The sequence below is a fragment of the Heliangelus exortis genome, chromosome 4 (genome assembly GCF_036169615.1).
Source record: "Heliangelus exortis chromosome 4, bHelExo1.hap1, whole genome shotgun sequence".
NCBI lineage: Eukaryota > Metazoa > Chordata > Aves > Apodiformes > Trochilidae > Heliangelus > Heliangelus exortis.
In genome coordinates, this window is record NC_092425.1 from 9,430 (window position 1) to 19,821 (window position 10,392).

The following is a 10,392-nucleotide window of genomic DNA, read 5'->3' on the forward strand; positions in this document are numbered from 1 at the left end:
CAGAGAAAGTAAAGAGAAACAGAGAAAGTAAAGAGAAACAGAGAAAGTAAAGAGAAACAGAGAAAGTAAAGAGAAACAGAGAAAGTAAAGAGAAACAGAGAAAGTAAAGAGAAACAGAGAAAGTAAAGAGAAACAGAGAAAGTAAAGAGAAACAGAGAAAGTAAAGAGAAACAGAGAAAGTAAAGAGAAACAGAGAAAGTAAAGAGAAACAGAGAAAGTAAAGAGAAACAGAGAAAGTAAAGAGAAACAGAGAAAGTAAAGAGAAACAGAGAAAGTAAAGAGAAACAGAGAAAGTAAAGAGAAACAGAGAAAGTAAAGAGAAACAGAGAAAGTAAAGAGAAACAGAGAAAGTAAAGAGAAACAGAGAAAGTAAAGAGAAACAGAGAAAGTAAAGAGAAACAGAGAAAGTAAAGAGAAACAGAGAAAGTAAAAAGAGAAACAGAGAAAGTAAAGAGAAACAGAGAAAGTAAAGAGAAACAGAGAAAGTAAAGAGAAACAGAGAAAGTAAAGAGAAACAGAGAAAGTAAAGAGAAACAGAGAAAGTAAAGAGAAACAGAGAAAAGTAGAAGAGAAACAGAGAAAAGTAGAAGAGAAACAGAGAAAAGTAGAAGAGAAACAGAGAAAAGTAGAAGAGAAACAGAGAAAAGTAGAAGAGAAACAGAGAAAAGTAGAAGAGAAACAGAAAAGTAGAAGAGAAACAGAGAAAAGTAAAGAGAAACAGAGAAAAGTAGAAGAGAAACAGAGAAAAGTAGAAGAGAAACAGAGAAAAGTAGAAGAGAAAAAGACAAGGAGAAAGACAAAATAGAAGAGAGAATGACAGTAGATTAAAGACAATAGAAGAGAGAAAGAAAAAGACAGTAGAAGACATGAACAGACAGTAGAAGAGGGAGACACAGGAACAAAGTGGACAGTAGAGAATGAGTTGGCCAACTCAAGACAGAAGAGACAGACAAATAGAATTTGACACAGGCAGACAGACACACCAACACAGACATACACAGCCAATCCAGTCACTACAAAGAGACAACATACAAAACCTACCTTAAGAAATAATGAGACAGGACACAGCAAAGCAAAACACAGCTTTATTCAAGTTTTATTGGTCCCTAACTGAGATAACAATGACACGAGACACAGCAAGGCAAAACACAGCTTTATTCAAGTTTTATTGGTCCCTAACCAAGGATACAATGACACGAGACATTGCATAGCAAAACACAAATTTATTCAAGTTTTATTGATACCTAACCAAGGAAACAATGACACGAGACACAGCATGGCAAAACACAGACTTATTTGAGTTTTATTGGTACCTAACCGAGGAAATGACACAGTACACAAAACCAGAAAAAATGCCTTTATATACTAGCTCAAATTTGTTCCACACACCTAATATATCTTTAGAATCCCCTTCTCTAAACAAGTGACTTACAGAAATAACTAAGGACCCTTCACAACATCTGCCTGGCTTACTATCTCAGTGTTGCCTTTCAATTCTCCAAACTACCCCTCTGACACAACTATGCCGTCCTCTCCTGCAAAGATCCCAATTACATTTTACTATCGTTGGTACTCACTTCTGCCATGAATCCACAATGCTCCCCCGGAGCTGTGCTCCGGGAGGCCTCCTAAATCATCCTGCCTGCCAAAACCCAGGTCCCAGGCCTTTCTGCATCCAAACATAGGCGATGAACATCGCCTCGCAGACCGACCGGGACCCGGGAAAAAAAACCCCAGCCGGGGGAGCGAAAAAAAAATCCCCCAGCTGGGGCTTTTTTATTCTAAGTATTTTTTTTTAAGAACCTGAAAAGGAAACAATGGTTACCTCCACATATACAACACAGACAACACCTACCCCCCAAGCCTATTATTATTACACAACACTGCCAACAAAATTCCTCGGCCCTCATTCCACTGCTGCACAAGCCACTACCAGCTCTCAGCTACCAGCTATAGTTTCACTGCTTCTATCCCCCTACACCCTTCATCCACCGTGCTCCTCAGGAGCTGTGCTCCTGGAAGCCTCCAAAATCATCCTGCCTGCCAAAACCCAGGTCCCAGGCCTTTCTGCATCCAAACATAGGCGATGAACATCGCCTCGCAGACCGACCGGGACCCGGGAAAAAAAACCCCAGCCGGGGGAGCGAAAAAAAAATCCCCCAGCTGGGGCTTTTTTATTCTAAGTATTTTTTTTTAAGAACCTGAAAAGGAAACAATGGTTACCTCCACATATACAACACAGACAACACCTACCCCCCAAGCCTATTATTATTACACAACACTGCCAACAAAATTCCTCGGCCCTCATTCCACTGCTGCACAAGCCACTACCAGCTCTCAGCTACCAGCTATAGTTTCACTGCTTCTATCCCCCTACACCCTTCATCCACCGTGCTCCTCAGGAGCTGTGCTCCTGGAAGCCTCCAAAATCATCCTGCCTGCCAAAACCCAGGTCCCAGGCCTTTCTGCATCCAAACATAGGCGATGAACATCGCCTCGCAGACCGACCGGGACCCGGGAAAAAAAACCCCAGCCGGGGGAGCGAAAAAAAAATCCCCCAGCTGGGGCTTTTTTATTCTAAGTATTTTTTTTTAAGTACCTGAAAAGGAAACAATGGTTACCTCACCATACAATGTACAAGCACAGGCTACACCTAAATCACTATGATACAAGCAAGCTAGCCCACAAAAACCAAGCCATCTACCCTGCAAGAACCTGCAGCTACCACTATAGCACAATAAATGACTAAGAACTACATTTAAAAAATAAAAAAATTACAAGGCAATGCACATTTCAATACAAGGCAATGCACATTTCAATACAAGGCAATGCACATTTCAATACAAGGCAATGCACATTTCAATACAAGGCAATGCACATTTCAATACAAGGCAATGCACATTTCAATACAAGGCAATTCACATTTCAATACAAGGCAAAACACATTTCAATACAAGGCAATTCACATTTCAATACAAGGCAATACACATTTCAGGTATAAGGCAATAAAAGTACATCAGTACAAAGCAACAGACACTCAATTAAGGCAATACAAGTACAGCAGTACACACACACAGGTACAAGGCAATTCACATTTCAATACAAGGCAATTCACATTTCAATACAAGGCAATTCACATTTCAATACAAGGCAATTCACATTTCAATACAAGGCAATTCACATTTCAATACAAGGCAATTCACATTTCAATACAAGGCAATTCACATTTCAATACAAGGCAATTCACATTTCAATACAAGGCAATTCACATTTCAATACAAGGCAATTCACATTTCAATACAAGGCAATTCACATTTCAATACAAGGCAATACACATTTCAATACAAGGCAATACACATTTCAATACAAGGCAATACACATTTCAATACAAGGCAATACACATTTCAATACAAGGCAATACACATTTCAATACAAGGCAATAAAAGTACATCAGTACAAAGCAACAGACACTCAATTAAGGCAATACAAGTACAGCAGTACACACACACACAGGTACAAGGCAACACACAGGTACAAGGCAACACACAGGTACAAGGCAACACACAGGTACAAGGCAACACACAGGTACAAGGCAACACACAGGTACAAGGCAATTCACATTTCAATACAAGGCAATTCACATTTCAATACAAGGCAATTCACATTTCAATACAAGGCAATTCACATTTCAATACAAGGCAATTCACATTTCAATACAAGGCAATTCACATTTCAATACAAGGCAATTCACATTTCAATACAAGGCAATTCACATTTCAATACAAGGCAATTCACATTTCAATACAAGGCAATTCACATTTCAATACAAGGCAATTCACATTTCAATACAAGGCAATTCACATTTCAATACAAGGCAATTCACATTTCAATACAAGGCAATAAAAGTACATCAGTACAAAGCAACAGACACTCAATTAAGGCAATACAAGTACATCAGTACAAAGCAACAGACACTCAATTAAGGCAATACAAGTACATCAGTACAAAGCAACAGACACTCAGTTAAGGCAATACAAGTACATCAGTACAAAGCAACAGACACTCAATTAAGGCAATACAAGTACATCAGTACAAAGCAACAGACACTCAATTAAGGCAATACAAGTACAGCAGGACACACACAGGTACAAGGCAACACACAGGTACAAGGCAACACACAGGTACAAGGCAACACACAGGTACAAGGCAACACACAGGTACAAGGCAATACACATTTCAGTACAAGGCAATACACATTTCAGTACAAGGCAATACACATTTCAGTACAAGGCAATACACATTTCAGTACAAGGCAATACACATTTCAGTACAAGGCAATACACATTTCAGTACAAGGCAAAGCACATTTCAATACAAGGCAATACACATTCTAGGACAAGGCAACTCACATTTCAGTACAAGGCAATACACATTTCAATACAAGGCAATACACATTTCAATACAAGGCAATAAAAGTACATCAGTACAAAGCAACAGACACTCAATTAAGGCAATACAAGTACAGCAGTACACACACACACAGGTACAAGGCAACACACAGGTACAAGGCAACACACAGGTACAAGGCAACACACAGGTACAAGGCAACACACAGGTACAAGGCAACACACAGGTACAAGGCAACACACAGGTACAAGGCAACACACAGGTACAAGGCAACACACAGGTACAAGGCAACACACAGGTACAAGGCAATTCACATTTCAATACAAGGCAATACACATTTCAATACAAGGCAATACACATTTCAATACAAGGCAATACACATTTCAGGTATAAGGCAATACAAGTACATCAGTACAAAGCAACAGACACTCAATTAAGGCAATACAAGTACATCAGTACAAAGCAACAGACACTCAGTTAAGGCAATACAAGTACATCAGTACAAAGCAACAGACACTCAGTTAAGGCAATACAAGTACATCAGTACAAAGCAACAGACACTCAGTTAAGGCAATACAAGTACATCAGTACAAAGCAACAGACACTCAGTTAAGGCAATACAAGTACATCAGTACAAAGCAACAGACACTCAATTAAGGCAATACAAGTACAGCAGGACACACACAGGTACAAGGCAACACACAGGTACAAGGCAACACACAGGTACAAGGCAACACACAGGTACAAGGCAACACACAGGTACAAGGCAACACACAGGTACAAGGCAACACACAGGTACAAGGCAACACACAGGTACAAGGCAACACACAGGTACAAGGCAACACACAGGTACAAGGCAACACACAGGTACAAGGCAACACACAGGTACAAGGCAACACACATTTCAGTACAAGGCAACACACATTTCAGTACAAGGCAACACACATTTCAGTACAAGGCAACACACATTTCAGTACAAGGCAACACACATTTCAGTACAAGGCAACACACATTTCAGTACAAGGCAACACACATTTCAGTACAAGGCAACACACATTTCAGTACAAGGCAACACACATTTCAGTACAAGGCAACACACATTTCAGTACAAGGCAACACACATTTCAGTACAAGGCAACACACATTTCAGTACAAGGCAACACACATTTCAGTACAAGGCAACACACATTTCAGTACAAGGCAAAACACATTTCAATACAAGGCAAAACACATTTCAATACAAGGCAAAACACATTTCAATACAAGGCAATACACATTCTAGGACAAGGCAACTCACATTTCAATACAAGGCAATACACATTCTAGGACAAGGCAATTCACATTTCAATACAAGGCAACTCACATTTCAATACAAGGCAAAACACATTTCAATACAAGGCAAAACACATTTCAATACAAGGCAAAACACATTTCAATACAAGGCAAAACACATTTCAATACAAGGCAAAACACATTTCAATACAAGGCAAAACACATTTCAATACAAGGCAAAACACATTTCAATACAAGGCAAAACACATTTCAATACAAGGCAATACACATTTCAATACAAGGCAATACACATTTCAATACAAGGCAAAACACATTTCAATACAAGGCAATACACATTCTAGGACAAGGCAACTCACATTTCAATACAAGGCAATTCACATTTCAATACAAGGCAATTCACATTTCAATACAAGGCAAAACACATTTCAATACAAGGCAAAACACATTTCAATACAAGGCAAAACACATTTCAGGTATAAGGCAATAAAAGTACATCAGTACAAAGCAACAGACACTCAATTAAGTCAATACAAGTACAGCAGTACACACACACAGGTACAAGGCAACACACAGGTACAAGGCAACACACAGGTACAAGGCAACACACAGGTACAAGGCAACACACAGGTACAAGGCAACACACAGGTACAAGGCAACACACAGGTACAAGGCAGGTACAAGGCTACCCACACCCACGTCCAAGGCTACCCACACCCACGTCCAAGGCTACCCACACCCACGTCCAAGGCTACCCACACCCACGTCCAAGGCTACCCACACCCACGTCCAAGGCTACCCACACCCACGTCCAAGGCTACCCACACCCACGTCCAAGGCTACCCACACCCACGTCCAAGCTTCAAGTATGTCACTACAAGGCAGTACAAAGTTGGTTTCAAGACAATACACATACATCATTACAAAGCAATACACATGCAGTGGCAATGCATACCACTAGATTGTGACAATGCTATACTCGGTCAATTACAGCCAGTTCCATCGCATTACACACACGAGTACATCACAATGCAGTCAAAAACTGTTATTGAAAATACAGTACATATTCAAGTACAGAGTCCAACGGGGAGGTAAACAAATATTCAGGACTATACACAAAGACAGACAAAGAAGGCATTACAGACTTCTGCTTAAGTCTGCATTACAGACTACTTACAGGCAAATACTTCAATGACTCCGTCAAGTACTACAACTACATAAACTCAATTTCAGCACAGACTCAAATTAGGATTAAACTGCAAGGCATCGCAAAGTCAAACAAAAGCCACTACAGACTAAATCTACCACTCTAAAGTAGGGCTGTACAAAGTCAAACAATGAAGTAAGGCAGTACAAGTATATATTCAAATAAAAAGCTATGCAAAATCAATCCTTCACGTACATTGCAACACCGGGTCGTGTACCTAGTCCCCTACAATGCTATAGGCTCACTGGCACACTCATACAGTCCCATACAGGCAAATGTAGCGCACTACAGACCAAACGCCATTACATTACATAGCAATACAGTGCAATAAAAACTCAAATAAGCACTCAAATATAGGGCACTGTAATCTAATACAGTACAACATGCTGTAACAAAGCCACCCTAACACACACATAAGGCTTCACAGAACAATACAAGCGCACATGGAAAACACCAATGGAACCACAGACAGTAGTACAGCCTATTTTGGTGCACTTGAGTAAAAAAATAGAGTAACAACTCCGACACCAGGTCAAGTACGGCGCGACACCAGGTCAAGTACGGCGCGACACCAGGTCAAGTACGGCGCGACACCAGGTCAAGTACGGCGCGACACCAGGTCAAGTACGGCGCGACACCAGGTCAAGTACGGCGCGACACCAGGTCAAGTACGGCGCGACACCAACATGAGCAATGCAGTAAATGTTCTAATACAGAAATACAAGGAGGGACTGAAGACACAGAACCTAGCACCTTTGTGGCACGTGGCCACAAAGCCATGGCAATTCAATTACAAAGCATTGCAAGGCACTGAGAACTAAATCACGCATACAAAGTGTATCTGGAAACCTACAGTACAAAGTCAGTATACTGCCAAACAGCAGATACAGAGCCCTACAAAACCAAACACCAGAACGACACATTTGTTACCTGATGGGCTTTGAGACTGAAACCCTGAAGGAGGCACAGATGAAATACAACATAGCGCTGCCGTGGAAACAGTTTGCTAGACGAAAAGGCGCAGGTTCGGATGGTCTCCCCGAAGACGGTTCTCCGTAAACCGTGCAGAATCCTAGGGCGTCCCGTCTGCCGGCACCGACTGTCCCGCAGCACGCCCTCCTCAGACGACACGCTCATCGGAGACGCCGTGCTTCTGTCACCTAGAAGACCGAGAGACAAAATTACTGTTCTGCTCCGTAAAATGATCCTCGTCATTCCCACCGCTCCACCTCACCTCACCTCAAATGCTCAGCCAAGTCCAACAATGGCCAGGACAGCATCTGCAAAAAAAAAAAAAAAAAAAAAAAAAAAGGCAAATGCTTTAGCAAGTGGTCAAGGACTTTGATCTTACTGAAAGAGCTTACTAGCATCTCACCTTCTTAAGCAGTTGATGGGTGTACTTCCTGACACCTCAATGGCTCTACAGGGCACCTGAAAAGAGCAAGGCAATTTGTAATATACTGCTGCTTCTAACAAAACCCTCCCAGAGAATTGCCCAGTCTCCTTTACCTTAATCCTTTGCCAGATGCCCCTCAGGCATGTTAGTCTGAACTGGATACCGAGGCACCACCTGAAAAAATACACAGGTAATGTTTTTTACTTCAATACTACTCATAACATTTAACACTTCCAGCAGGCAATTTCACAGTGCTCACCTTCCAAAGGTCATGTCCCATTGAGATGAACTGCCTGCTCTACACAGCTTTACAACCTAAAAAAAAAAAAAAAAAAAAAAAAAAAAAATCCATTAATGCTACTCAGAGCAACTGCATCCACCTGCCCTGTGACAGACTTTACCAAGCCTTGCTATGACATTCAGCTACCCACCTGCTTTGCTTTTTGTTCCACGTCCTGGACTTCTGCATCTGTAAGAAATAAATCAAACTAATCTCAGGGATTCTAATAAATGTTGAAAGGACCTCCCCACCAACACCAAACACTGACTAACCTTCAGGTGGCATCTTTCTCGCCTCCTCCAGCCTTTTTCTGCTCGTCTTTGTCACACGGCACCTGAAAAACAGTATTATGCAAGTCACTGAAATGCTGCTCAACAGCTGGAATATTCCCTTAGGGCTCTTCCAACAAACCCTGACCCTACAACTCCAGGCAGGGCAGCTCCAAACCAAACACTCAAACTCAAGACACAACCCTGCAAACCATGAGACTATGTCAAGAGACCACCAAGCAAGAAGCGTATCTCCGGCATCCAAGACCGCTTGGCAAGAAGACCTACGGCGATGTGACTGTGAAGCTAGGAGATGAAGCGATGGATGCCAAAAAACATAGACTTCAAGACCTGAGGACACAAGGACGTGTCGATCGATTCCCACTCTGGGAAAATCTAAGACCAGAGATGCTGATGCAGGTGGCAATGATGTTTCAGAAGATGACCATCAAGAAACTTCCAAGATGAAAGACCAATATATGGTTTACATCTGTCAAACAAGAAAAAGATGCTGCTGACCAGGAAATGCTTTCCAGGGATGATGCCCAAGATGCAGGATTTGTTCTGTGAGGACATACAGAAGACCATCAAGGCCTGAGGAAGCGCCGAGACGAAGACGGACAACACAAAACACACAACCCCAGACACCGAGGCTGGAGCTGCCCTGCCCACGCTAGCATCGTGCTGGAAACTAACTCGCTCCGCTTATCCACGCAAAGGGGGCTACTCCCAGACAGCCCTCTCCCAGAAAGCAAACTTCAAAATCCCTCCGGCAACTCCCAACCTCGACCCCCCACCAATTCAGTCCCTCGACTTATCTTTCCGAGAGCTGGGGTTCGGAATCTATGTCCAGCAGCAAACACCGCTCCGTGACAGGCACGTTCCTTCAGCACACACATTCCTGTTCACCATCTGCAATCAGAAAAAAAAAAAAAAAGGAAAAAATCAGAATCCATGTCACCAGTTAGGGCCGCTTCAGCCGTCTCCAAACACTTACACTACAAAAAAGAGGCCTCAGAAGAGTCCCACAGCATTCTTCTCCCCTTCTTGATCCAGAGTTCAATCCTGTCTACACCACTGCTTTGGGCACCTAAAAAGAACAAGAGAGAGTTACTGTTCTGATGATTGATCATCACGAGCTCCATGAACCCCCCCTGTACCACCTCACCTTTAAGGGACATCTGTTCTCAACGGTAGGAGGCACACCACCTGCAAAAAAAGAGGAAACATTTAACCGAGTTAATATAAAACACGTGAACGACTCTGCACACAGCCATCTCACCTTCTCCAACTGTTCCTCAAGACGTGGCTTTGTCACTCCGGCACTGTGTGTGACACCTGCAAAAGTCAAGGCAAAAGGCACACGCTGAGATATTGCCTCCAACAACACCCAGGCCACTGTGACATCTGTCTCCTGCTCCATTACCTTTGCCCCTCGCCCATCTGTCTGCCATCTCTTTGGGGTACCACGATGAGGTTAGGAGGGCACCTGAAAAACAAAAAAAAAAAAAACCACAAAACAACAAGGGATACTCATGACCAT

At 42.3% G+C, this 10,392-nt stretch overlaps 1 long non-coding RNA gene across 1 annotated transcript; it reads right to left on the reverse strand.

Annotated features, from left to right (window-relative positions):
* Positions 1–8,011: 8,011 nt before the first annotated feature.
* LOC139796310 (uncharacterized) lies at positions 8,012–8,340 on the reverse strand. The gene is made up of 3 exons (XR_011725932.1): positions 8,280–8,340; positions 8,144–8,184; positions 8,012–8,064 (listed from the first exon to the last, which is right to left on the reverse strand). It is a non-coding gene; the product is annotated as an uncharacterized lncRNA (long non-coding RNA).
* Between the last annotated feature and the right edge of the window lie 2,052 nt (positions 8,341–10,392).